Source organism: Acinonyx jubatus, chromosome B1 (assembly GCF_027475565.1).
Source record: "Acinonyx jubatus isolate Ajub_Pintada_27869175 chromosome B1, VMU_Ajub_asm_v1.0, whole genome shotgun sequence".
Taxonomy (NCBI): domain Eukaryota; kingdom Metazoa; phylum Chordata; class Mammalia; order Carnivora; family Felidae; genus Acinonyx; species Acinonyx jubatus.
In genome coordinates this window covers 668,807-696,755 of record NC_069382.1, presented here as the reverse complement: position 1 = coordinate 696,755, position 27,949 = coordinate 668,807, and the positions used below count along the sequence as shown (strand labels likewise).

Here is a 27,949-nt window from a genome sequence, read left to right as displayed (position 1 = left end):
TTCCCCCAGCTTCCAGAAGCTCCCGGCCAAGGTCTCCATGCGGGGAAACCATCTGCAGTCCACCGTGCGCGGGCTTTGCTTCCCGTGATAGGCAGGATCCTGCACGCGGCACGCATCCATCAGTGGCGTTTCTCATTGATAACCAGCTCTCCCTCTGTCCTGGGGGTGCCGTGAGAGCCAGCAGTGGCCAGCTCTGCACACAGCTGTTGTCCAGCAAAGTGCTTACAACACGGAGCTGCTTAAAGAGTTTGTGGCCAAACTGGAGACGAACTCCACCACCATGGAGACAGGACTGACAGACACCTGGGAATTCCATCTGCCCAGGGACTGAATGCTTTTCAACAACATGCAATAGAGCCTCTGTACACATTTGTTAGGAGAAGGAAGGGAGAAAGGAGGATGGATGGATGGATGGATGGCAGGAAGGAAGGGAGGGAGGGAGGGCAGGAGGGAGGGAGGAAGGAAGGAAGGAGGAAGGGGGGAGAGAGGGAAGGAAAGGAAGGGAGGGAGGGAGGGAGGAAGGGAGGGAGGAGGAAGGGGAGGAGGAAAGGAGGGAGGGAGGGAGGAGGAAGAGAGGGAGGAGGGAGGAGAAAGGAAGGGAGGAAGGGAGAGAGGGAGACAGGAAGGAAGGGAGGGAGGAAGGAAGGAAGGGAGGGAGGGAGGGAGGGAGGGAGGAGGAAGGGAGGGAGGAGGAAGGGGAGGAGGAAAGGAGGGAGGGAGGGAGGAGGAAGAGAGGGAGGAGGGAGGAGAAAGGAAGGGAGGAAGGGAGAGAGGGAGACAGGAAGGAAGGGAGGAAGGAAGGGAGGGAGGGAGGGAGGGAGGGAGGGAGGGAGGGAAGGAAGGAAGGAAGGAAGGAAGGAAGGAAGGAAGGAAGGAAGGAAGGGAGATGTCCACAGAGAACCTGGTTTGAAACATGGGTCCTGATTCTTCAGGACACCTGTGAACATGTACACTACACGTAGGGACTGGGTGGGCTACTTTTGCTTTTTGTTTTATTTTCCTAATCCAGCATCAGGTGTCAGACCAGAGCCCTCATGATACAAGTTACGACTGCATATAACAAAGTCCAGAGGCGAGCGGGAGGTGGGATCAGTAAACAGGACCACGTCACCAGGCATCCCCTTGTGCTGGTGCACATGGAAGCTGCTGTCACATGTCCTGCACGTGTATGTCACTCAGTGGCTATCCATAAAGAGACGTCATAGGTGGAGAACCCCAGAAGACCTCGATCTTTTAAAGACCAGCATCTTTTTGAGAATGAAGAAACCATGTGGTGAAAAGTCATGGGCCTCCCATAGCCATGCATGTCTGAGTGGGCAGTTCTTCGAGCTAAACACGGAACCCATGGCACCACTTGTGCCAAGAATTTGTCAACTTGTATCAAACATCCACACGACAGTCAATTTTCTTTTCTTGTTCATCCTCAGACGTGTAAAATAAAACCACGGACCTGTAGAGCTGGAAGGATCCGTGAACTGAGAGCAGTATCTGGAGAAGGGTGCAGTGGGCGGTGGGATGCCATCCTAGCTCACCCGTCCCACCCCTGCCTGCCCATCCATCCAGGCCTTGCAGCCCGCACACAGGGCTGTCTCGCTCCCTGCACTGCTCTGCCTGCAGATCTCCAGAGACTTACAGGTGAGGCAAAAAGGGGATGCCTTGCAAGTCTAAAATGTGTAAATGGATCAAAGTACATTCCAAATACAACAGCCACTGTTTTATGATCTTTTTCTGATAACATGTAAAAACATAAACTACTTTGTTTTTATACTAGATTTGAATGAGACCGGACAACAAGAGGAAACGGTTCTTTCCAGAGCTGAGCTGGCTTCATTTGCATATGATTCGGGGCAAGGGGTTCCGCTGAACCCCAAGACAATCTAGGGCTTGTGGTTACTGTGCCGTATGCAGTGCCTAACACTGGCTGCAAAAGAAGTGTCATTCTGTTACAGGAAATCCACTTCAAGTAATGGAAGAGACTCATTTTTCCATAAGAAAACGTTTGATCAAGAGCGGAGTATTCATCAGGGATGCAGTTGAATTTCAGTTCCAAAGCTGTCACCGTAATATTCTGGAGCCTTGCAGCCCCAAGTGGACACGTACATTTACAGATCTTGCGGGGGATTTTGCAAACCACAATGGTAGTAATGGACGACGCTCACGGGAAGTCATAAAGGAGCTCAGTGTGGTCACGGCCCAGGTGGGATGTAGTACCACGGAAACGCTAATGCCCATCTTGGGAAAGTGGACCCCATGTGCCAGCAGGGCAGCCAGTGACGGGAATCCAGGCCAGCAACCGGGGCACGCGGACAGCAGACGGTGAGAAATGGCCCTTTAGCAGGCGGGCCTGAGGACGGGGACCCGGCAGCATCACCGGGAACGTGTCTGGGGACCAGGGCTCCTGCTCACTCTTTCTAAGGGGCTGTGCCCACATCACAAATGACACAACATGGCCAGACGAATACAACATGCGGGACACGCAGGTGTTTCACGTGACACAGATGGAACCCATGAGACGCACACGACGTGTCAATGATGAAACCCACACACTTGCTCACAGTAACAGCACAGATTGGCAGTGCAGGCTCTGCTGATGGGGGGACACCACAAGATGATAGGGTCAGACGATCCAGCTCACAGCTACACATGGTAATGACTGAAAGCTGGGGGGATGTACTAGTAATCGCTCAGTGAGCACAGCTCACGTTATAGGCCCACCTCTCAAACACCTATGGGGGGCATCCTGTCTCCGGCCCGCTGGGAAGCCCCTGGGAGACTGATGATGTCCCGGCTACCCGTGAGGCACAGTGGGGGCGGACGGACAGACGGACACCCAAGGGTCTCCCCACGCAGACACCTGGAGCCCCGCATCCTCAGGCCTGGCACCCCCTTTGTCTCGGCACAGGATGACAACCCGGGGCACCTGCGTCCTCACGTGTGTGGGGGTCAGATGAGCTGTGGCATGTGCTTTACAAGTGTCAATGCTCAGACTCCAAAGGCAGAGAGGCCTGGAGACCCCGTTACCAGTTATTAAGCAGCCAGGGGAAATCAGTGCTGATGCTGTTAAGCGTCATTGCCGCTCTCCAAAAAACAAGACGAGAGAAACCGTACCTTCCCTCGCTCTACCTGGGAACATATTTCCTCATTATATGGTCTTCATTTCAGAGGAAGAAAGTTCCTTATAAAAGAATAATTTTACACAAAAGAGAGAGAATAGAACCAGTGTTCTGAGGAAAAGGTGATGTTAATGCTTAACACTGTTATTAGCGGGGGGGGGGGGGGGGAATTACTATTATTAGTGACTGTTAACACATTTACAAAGTATCCAAAAGAAACTCTTTTAGGCTGTATTCCAAAAGACCTGGAGAGAGACACAGGGACCCAGAGAGAGACAGAGACACAGAGAGACAGAGGGCAGCAGAGGAGAGAAAGAGAACAAATACAGAACTACTCCTACTCTTGTTTTTTCTTTAGGGAATGAATACAAGGTAATTTGCAAAGTACTTGAAAGGCTCACTCAAGTTTACGATGATTGTTCTTGCAGGCTTCAGTGCAAATATATGACACGTACTATCTTCAGCTCGGAGTCATGGGGGATCGCAGGCGGCCGCCTGGCCCATGCTCTGGAAGACCGTGGAGCATGTGCACCTCGCAGGGGAAGCGCCTGGGCTGTGCCTGTCACCCACCCCACGGGGACAGAAATCAAACAGAAGAGAACCACCGGATGAGATTTACGGTAACAGAAATCACTGCTCGCTAACTTTTAAGTTAGGCTCTGGAATACAAAACACAGTTCTGATTGAAATGGGTATAAAAGCAGATTAACGGGGATGCCTTTTGGTCCCCGGTTCACAGAACCATCAAAAGCACTCGTTCAAAGATTTCAGGTCAATACCTCTTTCCTGTTGGCCAGTTTGGACAGAAAAGATTCAAATCCACCTGGAACCTCTGGCCCCACCCAGTCTGCGTGACAGAGCGGAGGGCACAGGTGCATCGGGCTCCCGCGTCTGTCCCTGAACCACGAAAACTCCGTGGTGTACTGAGTCCTCCAGAGTGGCTGTCACTCTTGTCCCCGGGCTCCCCCCAGTTCAATTCAGAGCCTGACAGATGTTTGCAATCACATGTGAGGGGACGGCTGGTCAGGGAAATAGAGAAATTCTGTTTTCAAGATTGAATTAAACTTAAAAAGAAAGTTTCTCAAAAAGGCGGGGGGGGGGGGGTCCCACCATCTTTTACCCAATAAACACTTGTCACAGAGGATTCGTAGCTCTGGTGAGAGGCAGAAGCCAGCCAGGCGTGTTTTTGAGAGACGAGGGGACCACGTAAAGCAGGGAAACACGTGCGAACGCACGCACCAGGAGCAAATGTTTCCTAGGACAAAACTGCCAGAAAGGGAGAAAAAATATTTTCCCTAACTGTAACTCAAATAAGCAATTCACTGTGGGGCAGGGAGCTGATCTCTGGGTAGGATCCATCCCTGGCAGTGGCTGTGCACACAGCTTCCCAGCGTGCCACCTTCCTTCTCTTCCAAACGACCCACCAGTGAGGACCGCCGCTCAGGAAAACAATCCAGAATCTGCTATGTCACCTGCCACCCCAAGGCTTTTGCCACCCTGACCAAGGTATCCGATCCCTGACCTGGGCGGAGAGACCAGGATGTGTCATCTTTGTTTCAGAATTTCATATTCCTTCTCTTTCTGGAAAAGCACGAACATGCGTTGTTTTCTGTACACACGTGCGTGGAAAGAGCAGGCACGTGGGCTTCAGAATGCCCGGGGAGGCCAGCGCCACCGTGGCGCGGACCCCTGTCCTCAGCCCACCGAGCAGAGGAGCCAGGCTGCCGCGGTTTACAGGAAGAGCCGGCACTTCATCACCACTCGACGCTCTCACGCAATGCAATGGAAGGGGCGACCTGGGCTCGTCCACTGTCCCACTGGGTTCCTCCCTCTGAACTGAAAGTCCAGGATTGAAGGCAACGACCCCTACGGCCGGAGCACCGTGCACGTCCGGCCGGTGACAACAGCAGTGGGGGGGGGGGGGGGCAGATGGTGCGACTGGAACAGCTCTGGGTCTCACTCAAAGCTGAGCCCGGGGAGCCAGCCGCTGGCCCTGTGCAGGGAGCCTTGCTGGAAACAGAGCATTCGGCCCCTAGGCGGTCAGGCCTGCTTTGCGACCGATTCCGGGCCACCCACCAACACCCGATGGGCATCAACAGGTTCTGAAGGGAGGCCTATCACGTCCTCCTTGGCCGTGGTGGCCGCCAGGAAGGGAAGACGGCCACCGCGTGGGGTCGGGACGGCCCACGTCCCTGCCGGCCAGAGAGGCCTGCGGAGTTGCCTGACCCCGCAGAGGGTGCGTGGGCCGGTCCCCCCCCCCCAACCTTCCCCTCCCGGGGGGCTGTGTCAGCGCCGAGCCGGCAGCAGAGACCAGCCGGGCTGAGAGCCGGCAGGTACGTTCCCCTCGGGCCACTATGCCAGCAGGGCTCCGAGGACATGGGCCCTCACTTCTCGCCCCCGGGAGGGGACAGCGGCGCCCGGGGGAAGGAGCCGGCCGGCAGCATCCAGCTCTCCCCTCACGGAGCCACAGCCGCGGCCGCAGCCGTCGCGGGTCGTGTCGCCTCGCGGGCGCAGCTCCCCCTCACGTCCAGCACGGGCCCCCGTGGACTGCGCTCACCACACACGAGCCTCCGCGAGGACGCGGAGAAGCCGGCGGCACCTGGGGACAGAGAGCCCGGTGGCGTCGGGGAAGCCCCCCAGCGTACATGGCGCTTTCGACTCGGGAGCTCCCAGGAGACAGCAGATGGCGGCGCGCGGAGACTGCGGCCGTGACTGTGCCGGGGGACATCACGCCACGGGCACGTCCCCGGGCCCTCCCTCGCTTCCCACCCGACGCGCCCACGACGCGCAGGCCGGTGGGACGGCGCCAGGCTTACTGCCGACTCCGGATGCGAGGAGCGCAGACGCCCAGCAAGGCCGCGACGGCACGGACCAAAACGGGCACGTGCTCCGCGCACCAGCGTGGCCAGGCATCGTCCCCGCGAGGCGCGGGTGAGCAGTCGCACGGCTGAGACATCCGCAGGTGACTTGGGACCCGACCATGGCTCCCGCATGCCATCTACGCACAACCGGAACTCCGTGCAAAGAATCGCAACATTTGCAATGGGACCGATGGCAAGGGGTCAGAACCGCTGACTGGACCGTTGTCCCTCACACTGTGTCTGTTACGTGGGGTCAGCCGGCCAGGCACGTGCATAGTCGCTTACACGGTCTTCGCGAATGGTTATTTAACACCCGACCAATTCACCTCAGTAGATGTGAGTCGATTCCTCACGAAATAAAACTCGCTGGAGGTGTCAATGTCGCTTCAAAGCAGATCTGGCTACCGCGGAAGGCAGCGCCGTGACGAGCTCACCCAAGGACGGCCGCGCACAGCTCCTCACTTCCGACAGCCCCAGGGTGGAGCGTGGCTGCGGTGAAGGAGGCTGGGGATCCGTGGACTCGGGCCCGGGGAGCTGCTCTCCTGTGGCTCCCGTGGGCTTGTGCTCGGGGCTTGCAATCCCGCCCTCCTGAGGAAGGAGCTGGAAGAGGTCCCGCCCCCCTGAAGAAGGAGTAGGAAGAGGTCGTGCCCTCCTGAGGAAGGAGCAGGAAGAGGCCCCGCCCTCCTGAGGAAGGAATAGGAAGTGGTCCTGCCCCCCTGAGGCAAGGTCCCAGAAGAGGTCCCGCCCTCTTGAGGAAAGACAAGGAGGCGGCCCCATTCTCCTAAGGAAGGAGCTGGAAGAGGTCCCGTCCCCCTGAGGAAGGAGCAGGAAGAGGCCCCGCCCTCCTGAGGAAGGAGCTGGAAGAGGTCCCGCCCCCCTGAGGAAGGAGCAGGAAGAGGCCCCGCCCTCTTGAGGAAAGACAAGGAGGCGGCCCCATTCTCCTAAGGAAGGAACTGGAAGAGGTCCCGCCCTCCTGAGGAAGGAACAGGAAACATCCCATCCTCCTGAAGGATGAAGAGGTGGTCCCGCCCTCCTGAGGAAGGAGCAGGAAGAGGCCCCGCCCCCCTGAGGAAAGACCAGTAGGCGGCCCCGCCCTCCTGGGGAAGGAGTAGGAAGAGGTCCCGCCCCCCTGAGGAAGGAGCAGGAAGAGGTCCCGCCCTCTTGAGGAACGACAAGGAGGCGGCCCCATTCTCCTAAGGAAGGAGCTGGAAGAGGTCCTGCCCCCCTGAGGAAAGAGCAGGAAGAGGCCCCGCCCTCCTGGGGAAGGAGTAGGAAGAGGTCCCGCCCTCCTGAGGAAGGAGCAGGAAGAGGTCCCGCCCTCTTGAGGAACGACAAGGAGGCGGCCCCATTCTCCTAAGGAAGGAGCTGGAAGAGGTCCCGGCCCCCTGAGGAAGGAGCTGGAAGAGGTCCCGCCCCCCTGAGGAAAGAGCAGGAAGAGGCCCCGCCCTCCTGAGGAAGGAGCAGGAAGAGGCCCCGCCCTCCTGGGGAAGGAGCAGGAAGAGGCCCCGCCCTCCTGGGGAAGGACCAGGAAGCACTGGCTCCGTTTGCTTCCATCTGCACAATTTTATGTTTTCCTGACACTGCTTTTGGATTATAATGAAGCCATTTGTCCCAGGCAGGAGTTTTGCCCTGAAATGAATTATGCTTTTTTTGACAGCTGAATGAGCACCGTGAGCCAGCAGAGCCCCCCCTCACTGCACCCAGACGGCCGTGGAGGAGCCTGAACAGAGAAGAATAAAGCAGACCCCCCGAGGCCTGCACCCCACCCAGCCCAAGACCCCCCAGGGGACCCTTGCCTGCACCGCTGGCAGTCCACTTACGTGGAGCCGCTCCTCAGAATCCACAGCCCTCACACATGTGTCAGGGATGCATCTTACGGAGCAATGCAAGGTCCACCGAATTGTGGTTGGGGCCCTTGCTCCAAGCCCCCTACTCGGCCAGCTGAGCCTTAACGCTGAGGGCTGAGCGATAGCATGAAAATCAAAGCCACTGAAGATCAAATTAACCCATTATCCTTTTCAACATGTATCAAGATTAGGGAATTTGCTTTAAAATTTCATTGGGTCTATTCCATCTGGAAAAGGGTATGTACTCATTAACCTTGATTTTAAAATGTCTTTTCCATGTTTGCATTCTTGATGTTTATGTCTGCCTTTCTAAAAAACAACTTCAAAATTGAACTGAACAAACGCTACCCACGACGGTGACCTGGGATGTCATGCGCTGAAATGGGCGCTGAGGGGCTCAGGTAATGACCGTGCGCGCCTGCCCTCGTGCAAGTCATCTGCCTGGAGTCGCCGTGTACACAACGTGCCCCTGGCTCTGCTCAACGCCCTGCCCTCACTCTGGCAACCTCACCAGGAGGAATTACAAAGCCCCGGAATCCAAGCTCACCCCACACGGACTCCGTCCAGAACGCCGGTTCCTGATTTTACTCTTACCTACTTGGCTCATGCGTTTATTGCTAGTTCCTGCCACCTTGTGCGTGTGTGCCCACCTGTATTCTCCCTGGGTCTGACACTTATAATCCACGTTTTATTACATGTTTCCAACCTTGAACTTCGGAGCTCTTGGTGGAGAGAAGCCTGTGCATCCTAACATTTCAGTAGAGGCATCCCCACATTGCAGGACGTTGTCACGTATCTGCTCAAGAGCACGTGGATGGCTTCTGCCCTGGGAACATTCCTGCAGCACCATGCTGGAGCCGGGCTGTGCTCACAGGGCTGCTTCAAGAAAACAGGTCAAAGAGACGATGTCAGGTTTTCTGAAATCTCTTCTTGATGATGGGCATCAAGAAGGTAAAATGGTCGTGCTGAATTTTCAAACCCCGTAAAACCTTTTAGATCCTGTGGGAAAGCTCCGGGTTTATTTGAGGACTATACAGCAGGTTTATATTTCAGCTTTCCTTTGGCAAAAGAAATCCTGGCATTTCCCTTTTGCATAATAAGCCAAAAGCTACTGGCTGGCTGATGGGGTTTGCTTTGGTTTCTGTGTCTTCCCATCAGCCATATTTAGATTCAACTAATTTTTGTTCAGTTCCTAGCATGCCCCAGATATTTATTGGATATTTTCAAATACACTATCTGCCCCATTCTCACTGTGGAAAGGGAACTGAAAAAATAAGGCAGTGTTCAGAGCCTCCTGTCTGGGGCACGGCCCCCAGATTGTAAATTTTAACTCAAACCCAGGCTTTCTGACTCCCAAGTTTGCCTCATCCCCAATCCACCAGACGCCCATTAGAATGACATTGTCGACTCACAGAAGCAAGAGAGTCAGTGGGACATGTTGTGAAGCTGCAAGGGGAGAGAGGAGCAATCACCCTGCAAAACGGCGGCAGGCGCCCCTGCGCACCACACATCACACGCTCTGCGTGCAGGCCCATGATGCTTCTGTGCGGGGCTGGGGACTGCGGAAAACTGTGTGTGGTCGGGGACCGCAGAAAACAGTGTGGGGCTGGGCACTGCGGAAAACTGTGTGTGACTGGGGACGACGGAAGACCGTGAGGGGCCGGGGACTGTGGAAAACAGTGCGGGGTTCGGGACCGTGGAAAACCATGCAGGGTCAGGGACTGTGGAAAACACGGCCATCTGCTGACAGGCTCAGATGACCTGAACGTTCCCCCATCTCTCTTCGGTTGAGGCCGAGGCTGGCGTCCATCAGTGGACATGTGTCCCATCTGGCGTCTAATGGACTCCCCTACTCAAAGCTGTGCTCTCGGGCACCACAAAGCCCAAGCAGGACTCAGGCCTCCAGCACTTCCAAGAGCACTGCACAGTCCTGCTGCCTGCCCGTCTGGGGAGGCTGATGATTCCTTCGGTGCTGTCCACACAGGGGTTCCCTGGCACTGAGTCCACAGGTGACACTCCCCAGGGGGCTCTTCTGGGATGTCTGACCCATCGTGCCCCACTCTGAGAAACAGAAATGTTGAGCACACCGAGGACATCCTGCGTAGATGACGGGGCCACAGATGTGACCAGAAAAGGACCCAGGTCAGATCCCTCTGAACGGAATGGTAACGGCATAGTTTTTGTCATAAAATCTCAAAACCACCAGGTTGGCCACTGGCTTGAATTCCTATACAAGGAGCACCAGCCCCGATTAAACGTAGCCAGTGGTCTCTCTCCTGGGAGTCTCTGGGCAGCACGTGTATCTCAGAGTGGCTCCTGCATTTCCTTAATTATTTGGATTCTATCACTGCCCCCAAGTAGGATTCCTAAGACCTCCCCTGTACTTGCAGCATTTTACAGAGTTTCGAATCGCTCCTGCAGGCTTAGGTGCTGCTGCAAGCTCTCTGCACACACGCACTGCCTTAACCCTCACCACCACCTGGAAGGGCAGGACTCTAGTCCATCGGGCCACGGGCCAGGTGGCTCACAAACAAAAGAAATTTGTTTCTCGCAGTTCTTGGGGCTGGAGGTCATGGGGTGAGACCCTCTTACAGGCGGCAGACTCTGGCTTTGTCCTCACATGGAGGAGGGCCTGGGGCTCTGCCAAGGTCTCTTCTCTAAGGACACTGATCCCATCACGAGAGCCCCACCCTCATGACCTCATCTTCCCCCCAAAATCACCCCCTCCTGACACCATCACATGGGGGGCCCCACCCTCACGACCTCATCTCCCCCCACAGCCCCACTCCTGACATCATATGGGGATTTAAGATTTTTTTATGAATTTTGTGGAAGCATAAACATTCAGTCTATTACAGGTTACTATTATTATCCCAATTATCAGAAAAATCAGAGTCTCCCAGAGGTTGAGAAACTTGCTCAAGGTCACATGGCAAGGAAATGGTGGCAGGACTTGAACCCAGGTAGCCTGGCCCCAGGATCCATGCCCTTCCCTCTCTCCTATGCTGTTCCTCCTCAGAACTGAGGGAAATTCTTTCCAATATTGTTCTGGGGAAGCAAATGGGCACTGAGACAGACACTGTGCCAAATCCTTCCACGTTTTCCTTATGCTTAAATCATTTTGCACAATTCAGTCACCTCTGTGTTCACAGTGCCTGCCATGGACGGGTGCGGGGACCTGTGAGGCGCAGCAAGACAGAAAGCTGTGGGCACTCATTCTGAATGAGCTGAGCCTATTCAAGGGGCTCCCCTTCCAGAAGGGGCGGCCCTGCGGTGTTGAGACACACGCGCCAGGACCGTGATCCAGAACCCGTCTCACTGGCGGTGGGACAAGTGTGCTCAGTGAGGTCCCTCTCAGCCGGCGGACCCAGCATGGCTGTGCCAGCACGTGAGCCAGTCACCCGGCCAGCTGCACAGCCACCAAGCCTCATGCACCAGGGAGACCAGGGGCGGGGTTGTGCCCGTGCCCGTCCTAGGCTCAGACAGCAAGGCGTGAACTCGTGGGTCGTCACACCTCTTGGCAGTCACCAGGAGAGGAAAATTGAAAGCTACAATGAATAAGCCAAGTGCCCAAGAAGGTTCCTGCAGAACCTCAGTGGAATTCAGCTGAGAGTCTTCCTGAACACTGAAAGCAGGTATTTGCCATTGTCTGTACTTGTCACTGTTTTCCCCTAATTCGATGGACACCACGGCTGTCAACCTCCTCGTGTATCAGATGAAGACTTTTCAGACACGTGCTCACTCACAAAATCACCTCACGCTGTCACCGTCAATTACAAAACTCTGTCATAACAAACAAGTGGAAAAGACTACTCAAAGGGTAGTTATAATACGGAAATGCTTAACTTTTGGGAAAACTCACTTTACTTTCTTCTTCCCGTTTCCCCATCAACTAGCAAAAAGGCAGAAAACCTCACCATGTCCTTGAGTTTGGGGACCACCTAGCGGAAAGTGTCCAGACATAGATGCAATGATTAGACTGAATATTTCAGCAAAGTCACCCCCCGAAATTTCTTCAGTCCCTTCTTCCCGCCTGAAATCCTGACTCTGCATGGTGTCCACAGCTGTCTTACAGACCCATTTCCCATCTTCTATTGTGATAAAATACATATAACATAACAGCTACCACTGTAGCTTTTTTTATTTGCCGTGGACGGCTCGGTGGCAGCCATTTCATCAGACAGCTGCCACTGTCCATCCACAGAGCTCATCTTGCAGGACCAGCACTCTGTCCCCAGTGAACCCCCAGCCCACCTCCTCCCCAGCCCTGGCGCCCCCTGCCACCCTCTCTCCATCTCTGCAGATGTGCCTCCACCAGGGGTCGCCTGTGGGTGGAATCACACGGTGTCTATCAGCCTGTATCTGTCCATTTCCCTTGGTGCAAGGTCCTCGAGGCTCAGCCTTGTTGCAGCAGGTGCCAGGATTTCCTTCCTTTTCGGGGCTGAATACCAGTCCACTAGGCATACATACACATTGTGTTTATCTATCCACCCTGGGGAACACAGGCGGTTTCCACACCTTAGCTCCTGCGCACCACGTGGTTGTGAGCGTGGGTGTAATGGACACCCTTCATACAAGTGCAAAGGATGGCCTGACATTAGGACTGTTTCTTCAAAACACAGCAATGAACGGGCAAGAAAATCAAGCTGGGCTTTGCGGCCATCTTCAGAAAACTCTCAAGAAGCCACGATGCACTCGAAGTTCACCCCATCAAGGGGGTCACCTCCGGAAGAGCAGAGCTGAGCACTGGTTCTGTGGGTGACAGCCCAGGTGCTGAGCTTTACAGAAACCACAGCAGGTCGCCCTGCAGGTGGACATATGGCTCTGGCCCCCTCAGGAACGTGGGGTCTGGGTCGGAAAGCTTCTCTCCAAACCTAGTGAGGGGACAAAGCCATACCAGAGGAGTGGAGGGGAAGCAGGGTTCTTGGCACAATTAAAGCAAAAAATTGCAAATAATACACATGACCAACGAAAACAGCCACCCCAGGAAAGAGTCAAGGGAGAGAAGCCTGCAACAGAGACCACATCCTGCAGAAAGCTCACTCAACAGCAGACTCACCAGTCGGCGGCCTTGGCAATCCCACCTCACATCGCCTCTTCAAACCAGGGGACCATGAGAGTTTCCACACCATGGACGCACTGACGGTCGCTGCACAGGGCTGCGGCTTTGCCAAACCCCAGCTCAGACGTGATCCACACAGGATGACAAGCCTATGCCTCCGGGCTCCTGACAGCCTTGCTGAGCTCCGTGCAAGGGGCACTTGTGCCAGGCTGCCCCATCTGATGGGGTCTCAGCAATAGCAAGGATGCCTGTCACAGCACCTGGATGCCCACAGGGCACATGTCCCCAAGCTCTGACCCTCCTCTTGGCCTTTAGTGAAAGGGGCCATTGACGCAGGGTCAGCTCTGTGCCAGGCACAGTGACGGGCACCCTCACCAATGACCCTCCTGGCAGAGATTGTCTCCATTTCACAGATGACAAAACGGAGCCAAAGCCACAGAATGGTCAAGCTGCTCCTGGTCACCATGCTTTAAAAATACACCAAACTTTTATTTTTGAGGCACGTGTGATAATTCCCCAAGCTGAACACTTTATTGGGAAGGAAAATCCATTTGGGGGCACATTTAGCTCTGTGTTCTGGATGCAGTGAACAGATCTGGTTTGATCGACGGTCTGCCCTCATTCTGCCCAGAGGCTAAGACCCGTCCCAGAAGAAAAGATGTCTGAGATGTTGAAGAACATGTGCTTCAGGAGCCTCCCTATCGTATTCACCGTGGAGTCCCCATGGCTGTGTTCTCATTTTAAAGCTTCCCCCTGAACGCGGCCCCGACAAATGACAACGGACAGATGCTGCAGTGATGCCCTCCAGGACAGGTATGTTCTAACCCTGCGTGTCCCCCCACCGGCCACATCCAGCTCCTGCCTCTGCAGTTCCCTCCAGTGTCCCTGAAGCTTGCTAGACAAACCACAAAACATGAGTGTGGCAGTGCACAAGATGACCTTCTGCACACAAACTACTTGGAGACTCAAGAGCGAGAGGGAGGGCACCATGGACGTGTCTGTCCCACGGCCTCTGTGGTCGCCCTGGAGGATGCCTGCAGGGCACTGGCATCTGTAACTGCCAATTCATTGATGAATTAGAAATGCTGTGAGCCTTTTTATATTAGCTACTTTGACCTCAGAGAATGATCTGACTTTCTAGGTTATTTACAATTAAATCTTATTCTCTGTCTAGAGAATAAAAAAAAAAAAAAAAAAAAAAAAAAAAAAACCCTCTCAATCTCATTAAGAGTTAAGAGAGTCATCTATCTTCTGGAACCGGGTAGGATGGAGTGGCCCTCATGCGGCGGGGTGCAGCGACAGCCCCCTCCCTGCTCAGGAGCTGGGGAACCGCCTGGAGTCACAGATGATGGCATAGAGCCGGGGACCACAGAACGTGCCCAGGTCCTCCAGGCGTCTTCAATGCAGATCATTACTGGATGGCTCCCAGGCTGGGGAATTCAGGGTGGCCCTGAGGCACAGTCCACGGGCAGGGCGAGGACACTCAGGCCCGCGTGTCTGGGTTCCAGTGCAGACGTGGTGGGAGCCTCTAAAGGAACCCCCGGTGCCTGGACAGCGGTGGGGAGGACGGGAGCCCCCCGCCTAGGAGCCCTGCAGAAGCATTGCTATATGGAGTGTGTGCTCATGTGAAACATTCACACAGTTGCACTCGGCCTTGTGTGTACAGAAGGTCAGCGTGAAGCGTCCCTACAGGCACTTGGTGAATAAACAATTCTGTTCGTTTCACTATGTGTGTGCCTGCCAGCAGCCCCCCATGCAGGCAGTGTTCCCTCTCTGCTGTTCTCCCTTGGCCACAAAGTGCCCAGAACCAGCTTCCCTGGGCTTTAGGACACAGGAAAATGACAGCGGTGCCTTCCTCAGGCTCAGGACTTCTCAGCTCCACGTCATAACGGGCAATATCATTCCCACGGGGAAGGGCTCCCTTGTGCAGTATGGCTGATGTGGGTGAGCACAGGGCCGTCCGTCCATCTCAGGGTGAAATGCAGGCACGGCCAAGCGTGGTGGCCCTCCAGCATGCCCTCAGCCACGCCACTGTAGCCTCGGCCGCACCCGTGACCTCCTCTCCCTCCCTCCCAGGTGAGCCAGCAGCGGGGACTCTCGCTCCGCCAAGGAGGGAGCCCTCACTGGTCTTCAGAGACCCTGCAGACGGAGGAGGCACTAGATGTCTCTCTCACTCTCTCTCCAGCAAGGGATGCAACCTAATTAAGGGTAATTAATCCAGCAGCAGACACGGCTGGTCCCTGAGGCCACGTCCCCGGCAAGCCTGGCCTGCACAGTAACAAGACGTGGAAGGAGATGGCACTATGGGCTTCGGGATCGGTGTCTCCTGAACCCCATGCCCTCAGTGCGGCCCATCAGCCCTGGGCCTTTGTGAGGCACAGAGCTCTGTCAAGTGGCCACGTGTGATGCCCTCCTAGAGGGGTCTGGACTGCTTCCCGACCGGGCACGCAGAGGCTCGGGAGGCCAGAGCACGCGGTCCAGATACCGACGTGCTCAGGGTCAACTAAGTGATGGTTCAGGTCCCTCTGACGGTGCTCCTGCTTCCACACGCACCACGAGCCTCCGTGGCTACAGGGACTGTGTGACTCAGCCCACCCTGGTTCCGGACGGGACCCACCACCAGCCACTCTGTTCTACTTTCAGGGCAAAAACCTCCCCTTTCATCCAACAAATAGGCCTGATGGTGTAACAGCGGCTGCAAGTTTTTGTGACCTCTGGGCAGGGAGGCGCCGGGGGCCAGGGGACTGCCCGCCTTACCTGGCTCTGAGGGCCTCCTCTCAACAGCTTTAGAAAGGAGGCTCCGGGATTTGAAGGTTTCAGATTCTGCAGACAAGTTGTAACACGAAATGGCGTCGCTCAGAGCACGTGATACTGGATTTCCTGACAATTTTATCAGGACCTCACAGAAGGAACACGTTCCTGTGCCTACCCTTCAGGAGAACTCAGGTCTACAAGATGTCAATAGCAACAAAACTTCCGAACAATAATACGGTATTAAGAGAAATGGTTCACCATCTCTGAAATTATACTTATGGCTCATGTTGTCATTCGAGAGACTCCATTTCCCTTCCCTGATTTCATAGCTGACACACCAATCACACTGATGTAAGACAGATACGTATCTGTTTCTATATGTATATATTTACCAAATACGTGATTTTATAATAGATATGACTTTATAACGTTTAATTTTAGAACATGATTTTACATAGGGATATACATTGTTTTTTTACCATTTTTCTCAATTTTTTTTGACAATTCAATTATTTCTCTGTCATGTGATACATGCTGGCTATTTTTGTTTGTTTAGTTTTGCTCCTGAACATTTTGTGTGTGTGTGGTAAAGTATACACAAAATTTACCATGCGAAGCCATGTTTAAGGGTATAGTTAAGCATCATTACGTACATTCACACAGTCGCGAGACCAACCCCACCATCCATCCACCTCCACAACTTTTCCATCCAGAACTGAAACTCTGTCCCCCCAGACATGGACCCCACCCCCATGCCAGCCCTAGTGCCACCATCCCCGTCCTGGTCTCTGGGGACGTGCCTGCTCCAGGGACCGTCCGTGAGTGGAACCAGATAGACTTGTCCTTCCCTGGCCTGTCTGTCCCTGTCCGGTTTATCTCACCGATCACAACATCCTCACAGCCCATCCATGTCACAGCAGGTGTCAGAATCCCCTTCCTCTGCAAGGCGGAGTAATGTTCCGTTTGTCAAGACTGGCTTTTAATGCCCATCCCATAGACACGGACATGCCATTTTCTTACTCAATAAAAGAGAAACCACCTTTGAAAAGCACTAACATTAAATGTTTAATAAAAACCCTTCACAGGAGCTTTAAGAGGAAGCAAAGTGTCAGTGTTGGCCCTCGGGATTTCCCGACAACGGAAGAATTGCGCGTTCGCTCATTCAGCACTCACAGGTGGGCAACCCGCCCCAGACAATACAACTCCACCGGTCCCTGGCCTGGGACCTTCCGTGCCCCCTGCCGGTGTGCCCAGCAGCCCCGCAGCCAGCCCCTCGCACACGTCAGCTCACTCGGCGGGAGCATCGTGCCGTGGCAAACCAGGGCAGACCCCAGCCCTGGGGTCCGAGTGACAGCCACGTCTGTGTTCCCGCCCTCAGGAGGCGGATGCGCTGACTGACACTCGGGAATCCTAGAGATGCCCATGGGCAGAGCCAGCACAGAAAACCGCCCCCACAGCAGCGGCCACCGCAGACGGTGCAGGGAAGAGAAAACGTTGTTTTGTGTTGCTCAGTTTTAAAACAAAGTTCACACCGACAGCTGTGAAGCAATGGAAACATTTTGGTTAATATGGGCTGCTTTAAGAAATTGATTTTTATATGCTATTGCCTGTAAGAAATTTGAATCATTTTTCAAATTTAGTCTGTCTCTGCAGAGCATGTAATTCCTCAAATGCACATCTTTGTGGCCTCTCTCCTGCTTAGTCACGTACAAGCAGAGGACAAGGTCATGGGAGCCAAACTACTGCGCTTACCTCCACAGGTTACTACACCTGTCAACCGTGATGCCTAAGCACTACCCTCCAGAACACGCCCTCTGACTTCCTGCTGCACCTTTGTTTTCTTGTATCAGTCTTGTGACAGAGCATAAGCGATATATTTTTATTGAAATAAGGGCCTTGAATGCAAGTCGATGCATATTAGAAAGACGTTATCTAAGTTTAAGTGAATTATCTTCAGAATGCCAAAGATCGGGTAATGATACAAGACCTGCACTATTGCTAAATACCCTATGCGCTAATCATCACTGTCTAAATGTCAGGCTACCTTTGCTCAGTGAACCGACTGATGTAAAACAAGCTCTCTGCTCAGTTCCTATGGGAAGCCCAGTGGCAGGCTGGCAGATAATGTTCTGCACCCCTGGAGCCTGCCTCCACGTCTCACATGAAAGCATTTCATCAACCTATTCCTTCGTGTCCTTCTGGAGTTCTCTGGGGAAGGGACATCGGGAGGAAGTGCCACTGTGAGCACATAGCAGCCTACACCGTAAGCTGTTTACCAACGTCATCTCCAGTGCAACCCTCGGCATACAGCAGGAGCTCAAAAGTAGACACGGCTTCAGAAGTGACCAAACACCCCGCTCTGCACAATGCACCAATCACTCCTTGTTTGCTTTTTATCGTTGTGAAGCTTTTCACGCTGCTAACAGAAAATATTAATTCCCAGAAGCACTCGGGGAGAATTTCGTAGCAGCTACTACAAGGTCTAAAAGAAAGAACAAATCGAATGAAAATTTCAAGGCACAAAAGAGCTTGAGAAAGCTAGGTACCAGGAATGTCAGCAGTGCTAAGAACTTATTTTCTTAAGTTTTTGGCTTCAAAGAATCTCTTTAAAATGTCATACTTATAGTATTTTCTACGATGCGCATTAGCCCCAGAGGAAATGGTCATGAAGTGTCCCCCTCTCTCAAATGGACAGCTGTTAAAATGCACGCCCTCCCACCTACACACTAATCCACTAAAGTCACATTGGTGATTTCTATAATGTCCGGAGCAAGAGAAGAACAAAAAGGTGCATGTGTATAGACTGGAGGCAGGTCACGGCAGGTGCAGAGGCCGTCTCAGTGTGCTGAGACACTTCTCCCCAAGGGCCCGCATGACCCTGGCGCCCTTCCACACTTTCTGTGCCTTGGCAAATATTCTCAAATCTGTCTACGAGGGTGTGAAAGTGCCTCCCTGCGTGAGATGCCCTTTCAACAAGGAAGGGTAAGCCAGAGGCACACCCCTGATACCCCTGCATGTTCTAGAAGTCCAGTCTAGAGCCGGAGCCGAACGAAGATTGCGCTGGCGTCTTGTCTTATTTACCGTTTCACATCTGAAATGACTTATTCCAATTTAGTTTTCTGAATCTCAGAATGTTTTTGTAAACAAATTGGTGTGGGTAAGCTTCCCTGAGGCAAGTGCAGAACAGCTCTGGCATTGGGCTGGTCTCCAGGGCCTGTGCGCTCCCGGGGAGGGAGGGGCTCCTAGAATGTTCCAGATGGTGTCGGTTTAAAAGAGAGCCAGATCTCTGTTCCAACGTGAGTGTAAGTCATTGAGGGGTCTTCAGGCAAAAACCAGTGAGAGCAGCAAAACAGGAGGCAGGAAGGTGGGAGGCCAACTGACTGCGTTACTACCAAGAGCTCAGCCTTCGGCCAACCGGAGAAAGAGCGTGGCAGCGAATACCTGCTCAGGTCTGTGCGTTTCATGCAGGCTCCATTCTGTGCATGACGCGGGCTTGGCTGCAGCAGGAGGAAGCTCTCCAAGACACAGCGGGTGGGCGTTTCTGCTTCACCTCTCGTGCCGCGTAACACGGGGACTCCCCGAGCTCCTGACGACACACATGACCCGGAACACACGGGACACATGGGCTCTGTGGAGTCACAACCCAAGTGTCCGGGGAGGAAGTCTGAGTTGACAATCTTTTAATCTTGTAATAAACGTCCCAGGTGTTTCTTATGATACGAGTTTGGGAAATAATCAGTCTACTCGTTTGGAAGCAGCCAAGGAAAGTCGGCCAGGATGCACAGTGGACAAAGTGCCCACCAGCACCCCAAACCCAGCGCCCCCCATGCCCTCTGTGTATTAGGGAGAAGAGTCAGGGTGACATCATTTCCAAACAAACCTGTTTTTAAAGAAAAATGTGTCAGGGCATCTGGGTGGCTCAGTCAGTTGAACGTCCAGCTCTTGACTTTGGCTCAGGTCATGATCTCACAGTTTGTGAGTCCGAACCCCACGTCGGGCTCTGTGCTGACAGCTTGGAGCCTGCAGCCTGCTCCGGATTCCGTGTGTGTCTCTGTGTGTCCCCTACTCCCAATGTCTCTCTCTCTCTCTCTCTCAAAAATAAAAAAATCAACATTTATTTTTGTTTCACGAAGCATTTTCTTCATTTAACATCCAGATCTTGATGACTGAAAAATAAACTTTTCTTTTTCAAAATATGCAAGGTTCTCTGAAGTTGTTACACATTCTTGGTGTCAGATTCACCTGGAGCACACTCCCCGGGAAAGGCAAGCAAGTATTTGTTCTACAGACACTGCTTAGACGTCTCATGCTTAACATCCATACAGAAGAATGAATTAACTCTTACTAACGTATGTAATTGCTTTCTTACCCTTTTACTCTGGATTCCAGGATTAGAACTTTGTTTTTAATACTGAAAGAGGAAAGAACATTGAAGAATGTAGGCCCGTGAGTTTCCTTCCTCAGCGTGGGACGATTTTGCCTGGACACCTGATAAAGGTGAGGATGACAATACTAATCCCAGCTTGCTGTGTGCGGTCACATGGGGTGTCCTCAGCCATCTGACCTCCAGAGCTATCTTCAAAGGTGGGCACCCACACCCAATCCTAAAGTCTAAGTACGTGAGACTCCCAGGAAGAAGTGGCCAGGAAACAAGTTCCAAATTGTTTTCTATTCAGGAACCCCTGTGACATCAGCCCCAGAGCCCTGACAGAGGACCCAGCAGATCCCCGACCACGGGAGGCAAGTGTGAGCAGTGAGTGGGGGCGGGGGGAGTCTGCCATTAGACACAGGTCAGGTGTCAGTGAGTCCAGACAGAGGGGCAGGGCAGAAGGACATGTGTGTCCTCCCCTCCATACAGGGACTCTGATAAGACTGTTCCGTTCTTCCTAAAATTGGTCCAAAGCCACCATGGCTTCTGTTCCCGTACTTTTGTGCCCGTTGTCTATAAAACACCAAGAAAAGGAGGACCAGGAGCCCATCTCTCTCCTGAATCAATGCCAAGGTTACTGCTCTAGACAGCACACCAATGCCCCCAAATCCGTGTGTTGGACCCTAATCCCCAGTGTGATGGTATCAGGAGGGGGGCCCCAGGGAGAAGATGAGGTCATAAGGGTAGAGCCCCTACGAATGGGGTCAGTGTCCTTGTAAAACGGCCTCCCCTAGGAGGGTCTCACCAGAAGAACCCACCCACGCAGGCACCTGAATTTCTACCTCCAGCCCCCAGAGCTGTGAGAAGAAAATGTCCGTGTGGATAAGCCTCTGGCCCGTGGGTTCCTGCCAGTCTCCCCAGGGGATTACAACAGCAGTCTGCAGATACGTCCTCACAAGGTGGCCGCAGATGGGGGCTGACCGGCCCACGAAGTCCCTGCTACGTCCCAGGGGACCCGCAATTCTTTCTTCCTGCCCCTTGTGGGTCAGCTCCTCCCACGTAAGACAGAACACTCACAGGAGCACAACAAGCAGAAACACTGGAGGGGCCAGGAAATGTGGTGAGACGGGGCTGTGGGGGCTTATCTGTCACGTTCTCTGTCCTAAGATGAGCACCTGCCTGTGGAGGGGGGCACGGCGGCCCCACTGAGGGGGTGCGCCTGCAGACGGGGCGCTGGCCACCCGTGCGCTCACCCAGCGCTCCAGAAACGCACGCGGCGGGGATTTCTGATGCTCTGGACAGAGCCCACAAGGAGCCTCTGCTGTCATGGGCCAGAGAGCCAGGCCACAGCGCACGGCCATCGCCATGGAAACCAGACTTGTCGGAGGAAGGGATGTCGTCAAAGGACTAAAAAATTTAAGCCTCAGCAGAAAACAGAGAAAAGCGCTTGAAAGATTTTTTTTTTTTTTTTTTTTACCCAGAAAAACAAAATTAATTATTCATTCTCTGTCCTGGAAGCCTCTGGTTTCACCGTAACCGATTTGTCGTGGACCCACCTTACAGCTTCCAGATGCTGCTAGAGGGCTGCAAAGAAATCCACATAATTCCAGTAAGGACTCCCGACGTGATTCAGCCTTCAGCTGTACAAGGTCTCGCCCTTGCTGCCACCCCAGAGTCTCTCTGGAGCAGAGATCTGCCAGTCGGGACCACCTCCCCGTGGGGACCATGTCGATGGGGCCTCAGACACCACTCAGCCTCAAGCCTCATTTCAGGCATGAATGCTCCAAACCACAGAGCAAGTACCGCCCACGATGGTTATGTCCACGTGTCTGCGTGGCTGGGCCCCGGTACCCAGACACTCCCTCAAGCACCCGTCTGCGTAGCTGGGCAGGCACCGTTTAGAGGGAATGATCGTTTAAGCTGGTGGACGTGGCTACGGCAGAGCCCCCTCCCTGATGCAGAGGGCGGGGGCGGGGGGCGCATCCAGTCTGCATGGGACAGAGCTGGCACAGGGACCCGGCCACAGACCCCTCCTTCTGCAGGGACCCCCTCACCAGAGCCACCTTCAGCTCCTGGGACTTCTAGGTCTTCCCCTCAACAAGACCACAGCTGAACAGAGAGCAGTGAAGCCTGGTCGTCTGCCGGGCAGGCTGGCTGCAGGCACTGACAGGCCTCAGGGTGCCAGGCCAGCCCGCAGCCCATGCAGAGACCCTAAACACCACATCCGCCAGACTGGTACAGGATGTGTGAGACCCAGGAGAGAGGCAAACGCGTGGCTCCTTGTGGGAAAATTGCTGGGACGTGTGACAGCGGAGCCCCAAGCCAGGCACAGGTGGCGAGCGAGGCAGGATCAGCACCACAGGACAGGTGCCCACAGGCAGAGGGGGCCCCTCCCCGTGGCTCGTGTCATGAGGCTGGCCATGCGTGTCTCTAAGGAAAGCGGACACGGAGGCTCGGCCACTGGCGCGGGATGCACTCGCTGCTCTCCGAAGCCACATGTTCTGTCATCACAGCCGAACAACCAGCAAACAGACCACGGCGGGGAAACCACGGTGAGGAAGCCACGGTGGGGAAGCAGGCATAGAACAGAACGTCCAGGAGCATCCAGCGTGAGGCCCATGGTCTCGGGCAGTTGAGGAGGGAAAGAGAAGGGGCAGGTGGGGAAACAATGGGAGGCTGGGAGCATGGCACCGCAGGGGCGGGGGCTCGGGCACGAGACGCAGAACCAACACAGCAGCTCTTCCACGAGAGACTCCCACGGAGCCGCGAGTTCACATCCAGCGAGACTGGTGGAGCCAACAATCCACAATTCCCCTGTGGCCTCGACGTTCTGATGCACGTGTCACGTAACACAGAGGGGGATGGGGTGGGAAAGAAAATAAAACCCTATAACACAGTTCGGCGAATTTTCAAAACTTTTGTTAAAAAGCAAGCACGGAGGGGCACCTGGGTGGCTCAGTCGGTTGAGTGTGTCTGACTTAGGCTCAGGTCATGATCCCACGGTTCATGAGTTCGAGCCCCATGTCAGGCTCTATGCTGACAGCTCAGAGCCTGGAGCCTGCTTCGGATTCTGTGTCCGCCCCCCCCCACCTCGCCCCACCCCTGCTTGCACTCTGTCTCTCTTTCAAAAATGAATAAGCACAATTTTTTTTTTTTTAAAGCAAGCATGAGCACATTCATGCACACATGTGAAGACATCCAAGCATTAGCAGTCTGGGCAGCAAACACGGATGACCTTTCTCGTTTTTTTCCTTCCCACTTCCTTTATCTGTTATGGTTTATAACAACTGGCTGTGTCTCTAACCAGGAACAGACAGGAAGCTACAGCACCAATAAGCCCGTCCCACGCCTCCACCCATCCCACACCTCGCTGATCCCAAATTCAGCACTGCATTTGAGAATCTCTGTAGATTCTTATTATAGACGGTTGTGTGCACGGGTTGAACCCCTACAATTACCCCTTCCGAACCTATTCTCTGGGCTTCCAGTGATCAATGTGGCCTCAGTATTTCCAGAGGTGATGTTTATGATACCGGAACAAACGCGCTGGCTCGCAAAGACAGCCCACGTGAGCTCCAGCCTCCCTGTTCACCATCCGTCAGGACGGTCCGGCTCCCAACGCTGCCCAGGAGCCCCAGCCCTGTAAGTCACAGGCCGAGGGGGAGACCCCGAGGGAACCCTGGCCAATATGCAGTCCTTGAGGCTACAATCAAGTGACGTCTTGGCAAAGGGAGTTTGGAATTCCAGAACAGGAAAACATCCTTCAGAGGCAGATGGTTGACATTAGTGCCCTGGTCACCAGAATGTCTAATTTTGAACCGATTTCAATAGGAGTATGAATGGACCTTCACACAAAATCTCCATTAACAAGAGCCCTCAATAAAGACAGAATTATTTCCCCCACCTTCAGATTTAGTACAAAACTAGAAACACAAATCAAGAGAACGAAAACAAAAAGCCAGCTCCACAGTGCCCTGGAGTCAACACACATTGTGCTGAAGAAGCTCCCCTGCTTCTGCCTCTACAGCTGCCTCCCAGTGCCTGCGGGAGCTCCGGCAAAGCCCCCGCGTGGGCCTGCAGCCTTCACACCCTCCCGCCCAGGCCTAAACTCCCAACCTGCTGCTGGGCCTCCGCTTGGGGGCCGCCATACACTGGCCGTGCAACTGGGACAGAGGCCAAGGGTGCACACCCTGGCGGAGGGACAGGCCTGAGGGCAAAGAGGCCGCCGGCGAGTGCCCTGGGCCCAGACTGGCCCTCGCCCTCTCCCTCTTCCCTCCCTTTACCACCAGAATCACCCCAGGCAAGTGTCCAACGCCTCTGGGACCCAGCACAGTGTCAGTGGGGCTTCTGCTCCTGAAGGGAGAGCCTGCCTCACGTCGTCGTGGGCTCCAGGGCCGGGTGGAGAGTCAGGGCTCCACACAAGGCAGTAAATCAGGGCACAGGACTCAGTGAGCAGCCTGGCACGTGGGGACATTCTCCACACTGTGCCAGAGAGAAATACTCCATTATACATACCAACTCTTTGAGCTAGCCATGATACATGACAGGTCCTAAACACAGCACGGCTCCTTTCTTCTGGGCCCTCTCTCTGCTTCCTCATTCTGCTAATTCGGTATTAATAGGAACAGCATTTGTGGGCCTGGAATCCACACAAACGCCAAACCTGGGTGAGCAGGAGGTGCCAGGGAAGGTGGGTGAGGCCCCAACAGCAGAGGAAAAGTGCCGAAGCTAGCTGGGCCATGGTTACCGAGGAGGGCAAATCCCTCCAGGCATTAGCGGGTATCACAGGAGACAGAGAGACATTTGTTTCAATAATGAAATGCTCCCCTGCCTGGCAAACCTGGCAGGGCCTCAGACCCTCTTCCAGAGGAGGCCGGTGACTGGTCTCAGGGGCTTTGGGCTTTATTTTCTTACTGCCCAGGGTGGCCATGGCCACTGCACGGGAACATCCGTGGAAGAGGGCTGGGCGGAGTGAGTGGGTGACATGGCTTGTTAGCCCCAGAGGAGGCTGGACTAAATCCTCACAATCTTCAAGGATGCACTCACGCCCGGGACCTCACCACTCCATCAGGTGTAGAAAACAGACTCAACACCCAGCTGCTGTCACACTGTCCAACAGTATCACTGGTCAAGTGCTGTGAAACTGGAAACAAGCCAACGTCGCACAGAGGAGAAGGAAATGAGATTTCACATCTGGGTTAGAAGCTGGCCCCATGTGCCATCCCAAACCTCCCCACCAGACAGAAAGATGGGTGGATGCAGAACATCCAGGGCCAGCCTGGAGCAAGACCACAGCCACCTACCTGTCATCTCTGTGCCTCCCGCTGGTGACATGGAACCAGAGAAGCCTCGCAGCAGGTCCTGGGGGATAACATCCTCAGTTCTAGAGCAGCATGGGGAGGACTGGGCTGGGAGGGGCCGGGAGGCCATCAGCGGACAAGAGGCTCTATCCAGCCCACGTCAAGGTCACAGGCAGCACAGAGAGAGGTGACCGAGGAGCACAGACAAGAGACCAACCACAGGGACAGGGCTGGGGAGAAGCAGGGTTTTGAGCTTCAGTGTCTGAACATGGTGGGGCCTCAAAGAGAAGACTAGACCAGGGGTTAGAAGACAGGATGTGACAGATCGTACTGCACTGACAGGTCCCCAAAGTGACATCGTCCAGATTCCAGAGCAAAGCTCTGGCCATCTGGAGACACGTCAAGGCTGCCACTGACCTTTGGGGTCCAGCTTGTTGAGGTGACAGCAGGAGAAATGAGAAGGAAGAGCCAAAGCAGAGAAGACAGAAGGGGAAGAGCAGCCAGAGAGAACACGGAGAGGAACCTACACTTTGAATGCAGAGAGAAAGAGAGGCTGTGCAAATAGCTGACCAAGCCATCGTCAATCCCTCTAGCTGCTACGGGAATCAACGAGAGTTGAGCTGTGCCCACCTCTGAGCGGGCATCTGTGGTCCAAGAGGGAAGCTCGCTGAGGAGGAGAAGTGTGCAGAGTCTACACAGAACAGTGGGGGAGGAAAGGAAGATAGCCGATCAGGGGAAAGAATCAGGATCTCATGTTCGTGAGAGCAGAGGGCTCTGTCGCGGTGGAGACGGTAGAGAGTTAAGAGCTAAAAATGCAAACATGGCATAACTTAAGGTCACAATCCCAGGTGGCGCAGGGGAGAATGACCATCCAGAAGAAAACTTTGGGCACTAGCTGGGAAGAGCATGAGCATCATCTCCACTACTTTCATGCTCATGACATGATCAGGAAGACCTACATAGAACATGCCGGCAACCATAGATGCTTAAAAATATATCTAAGTTCTTACTTATACCAGGAAGACTTCCGTGAAGTAGAAATGCTGCTTTATTTTACAACTAAACATGATGCTTTCACCATTTACTAAAATCAGACCCCATAAGATTGAGAAGAGACCTCAGAGTGTTAGGATTTTGCTTTTGCCGGGAGCACACTCCTTTATTAGCCACCGAGATACATGAGTCACTTTCTATATTAGGAAAAAACTCATTGTGGCACAAAAGAAGACCTTCCTTTTCTCTTGAAGGTACATTCATAGTTCTGATTTCTAACTTTAAGAACTCGGTGTAATTGGTAAGTCATGTGCTGGTGCTTGCACATTAAATTAATGCTCTTAAATTTTCTCTTTAATGATCTACTTTAGAAATGCGTGCCCTAACAAAAGACTAATAAACACCACAAAAATTGTCCCAGCTCAGTCAACCAATGAAATCTGATTCTCAGTGAATCGTGATGTCAGCCTAATTATGAGGGAAGTAGCCATTTCTAAATTCATACATAAGACATTTAGAAGACATTAACAGATGTATACTTTTCGGAGCAAATGAGCTAAATTCAAAATATTCAGAGTATGAATTTGGGTAACGAAGTCAACACAAACTGAAACTTCATACAAGAGCTAAAAGGACTTCAAAATCCCCTATAATATCTGGTAGTTCCTGAAATGGAGCAAAGAATCGAAAATAAAGAAGATGGCTGCTCTCCCCTCCACGGGCTCTACACAAGGGCTGGGCTTCTGTGGGCCACAGAGAATCCTTACTGACAGAGGAGCCAGGTGTCCACGGTCGGCTGTCACTGAGGGTCTACAAGGCACAGGAGTGAGAGAACGGCCCGTGCCCTTGCAGAGAACCAATGTCTGTGTCCGCAAAAGCCCTCCATATACCACCCTACGTGGACCAGTTCATTTAAAATTTAGCATACTCCTCTCCAAAAGTGACTTCTTTTGAGGAAGAGAGAATTATATAATTGACTACATTTCTACTAGTAAACATACAGTCAAATCTCACAACTAAGTAATTAGTTGTGCTTGAGATAGATCTTTTTTAATGAATGCTGATATATATTTTAACACTTCAATCTGATGTAGCAGAGGCCCATAACAAACCCTTTTAAAAAGAACTTTTATTAAAAAAAGGTTTAAATGAACCAGACTAGGAAATAACACTGGAATTCTACCCTGCCCTCATTTTAAATGGTTTCAGGGATGGCCTAGTTTGAATTCTGCTTTTCCCAAATCAAATTCGTCACCACTGATTATCTCCCCAATGTGGCATTTTGTTCCTACCACGGTTTTTAGTCTAGGTAAAATCCTACAAAAAGGAAGAAAAGTATGTACACTGCTCTTGCATGATGAATGCCTCTGGTTACCCAGCAGTCCTTAAATAAGCCATTTTAATCTTTTCTAGGAGACAACCCATGGATGGAAACAGATTGACACAGCTTGGAGCCAGCGTTGTGCCGAGCCTCACGTGTGCCAAGTGCTGATTCTTTGGCAAGCGTGTTTCAGGGGCATGTGCCTCTCCTTTTGGGTGTAATTGTCCATGAGCATGTGATTAGCCTGCCCCGGAGAGCCACAGTGTCCCTCAGAGTAGACAGGATATTTTCTCCACTAGTATCCCAGATTGATGTTCCCACCCCAACCA

At 53.4% G+C, this 27,949-nt stretch overlaps 1 protein-coding gene and 1 long non-coding RNA gene across 8 annotated transcripts in view; one reads left to right on the top strand and one right to left on the bottom strand.

Annotated features, from left to right (window-relative positions):
- Positions 1-27,949, bottom strand: part of DLGAP2 (DLG associated protein 2) — a 770,542-nt gene that overhangs the window by 443,569 nt on the left and 299,024 nt on the right. The window lies entirely within an intron of this gene.
- On the top strand, positions 888-4,197 carry LOC128314296 (uncharacterized). Its single transcript, XR_008295777.1, has 3 exons — positions 888-1,635; positions 1,772-2,316; positions 3,542-4,197. It is a non-coding gene; the product is annotated as an uncharacterized LOC128314296 (long non-coding RNA).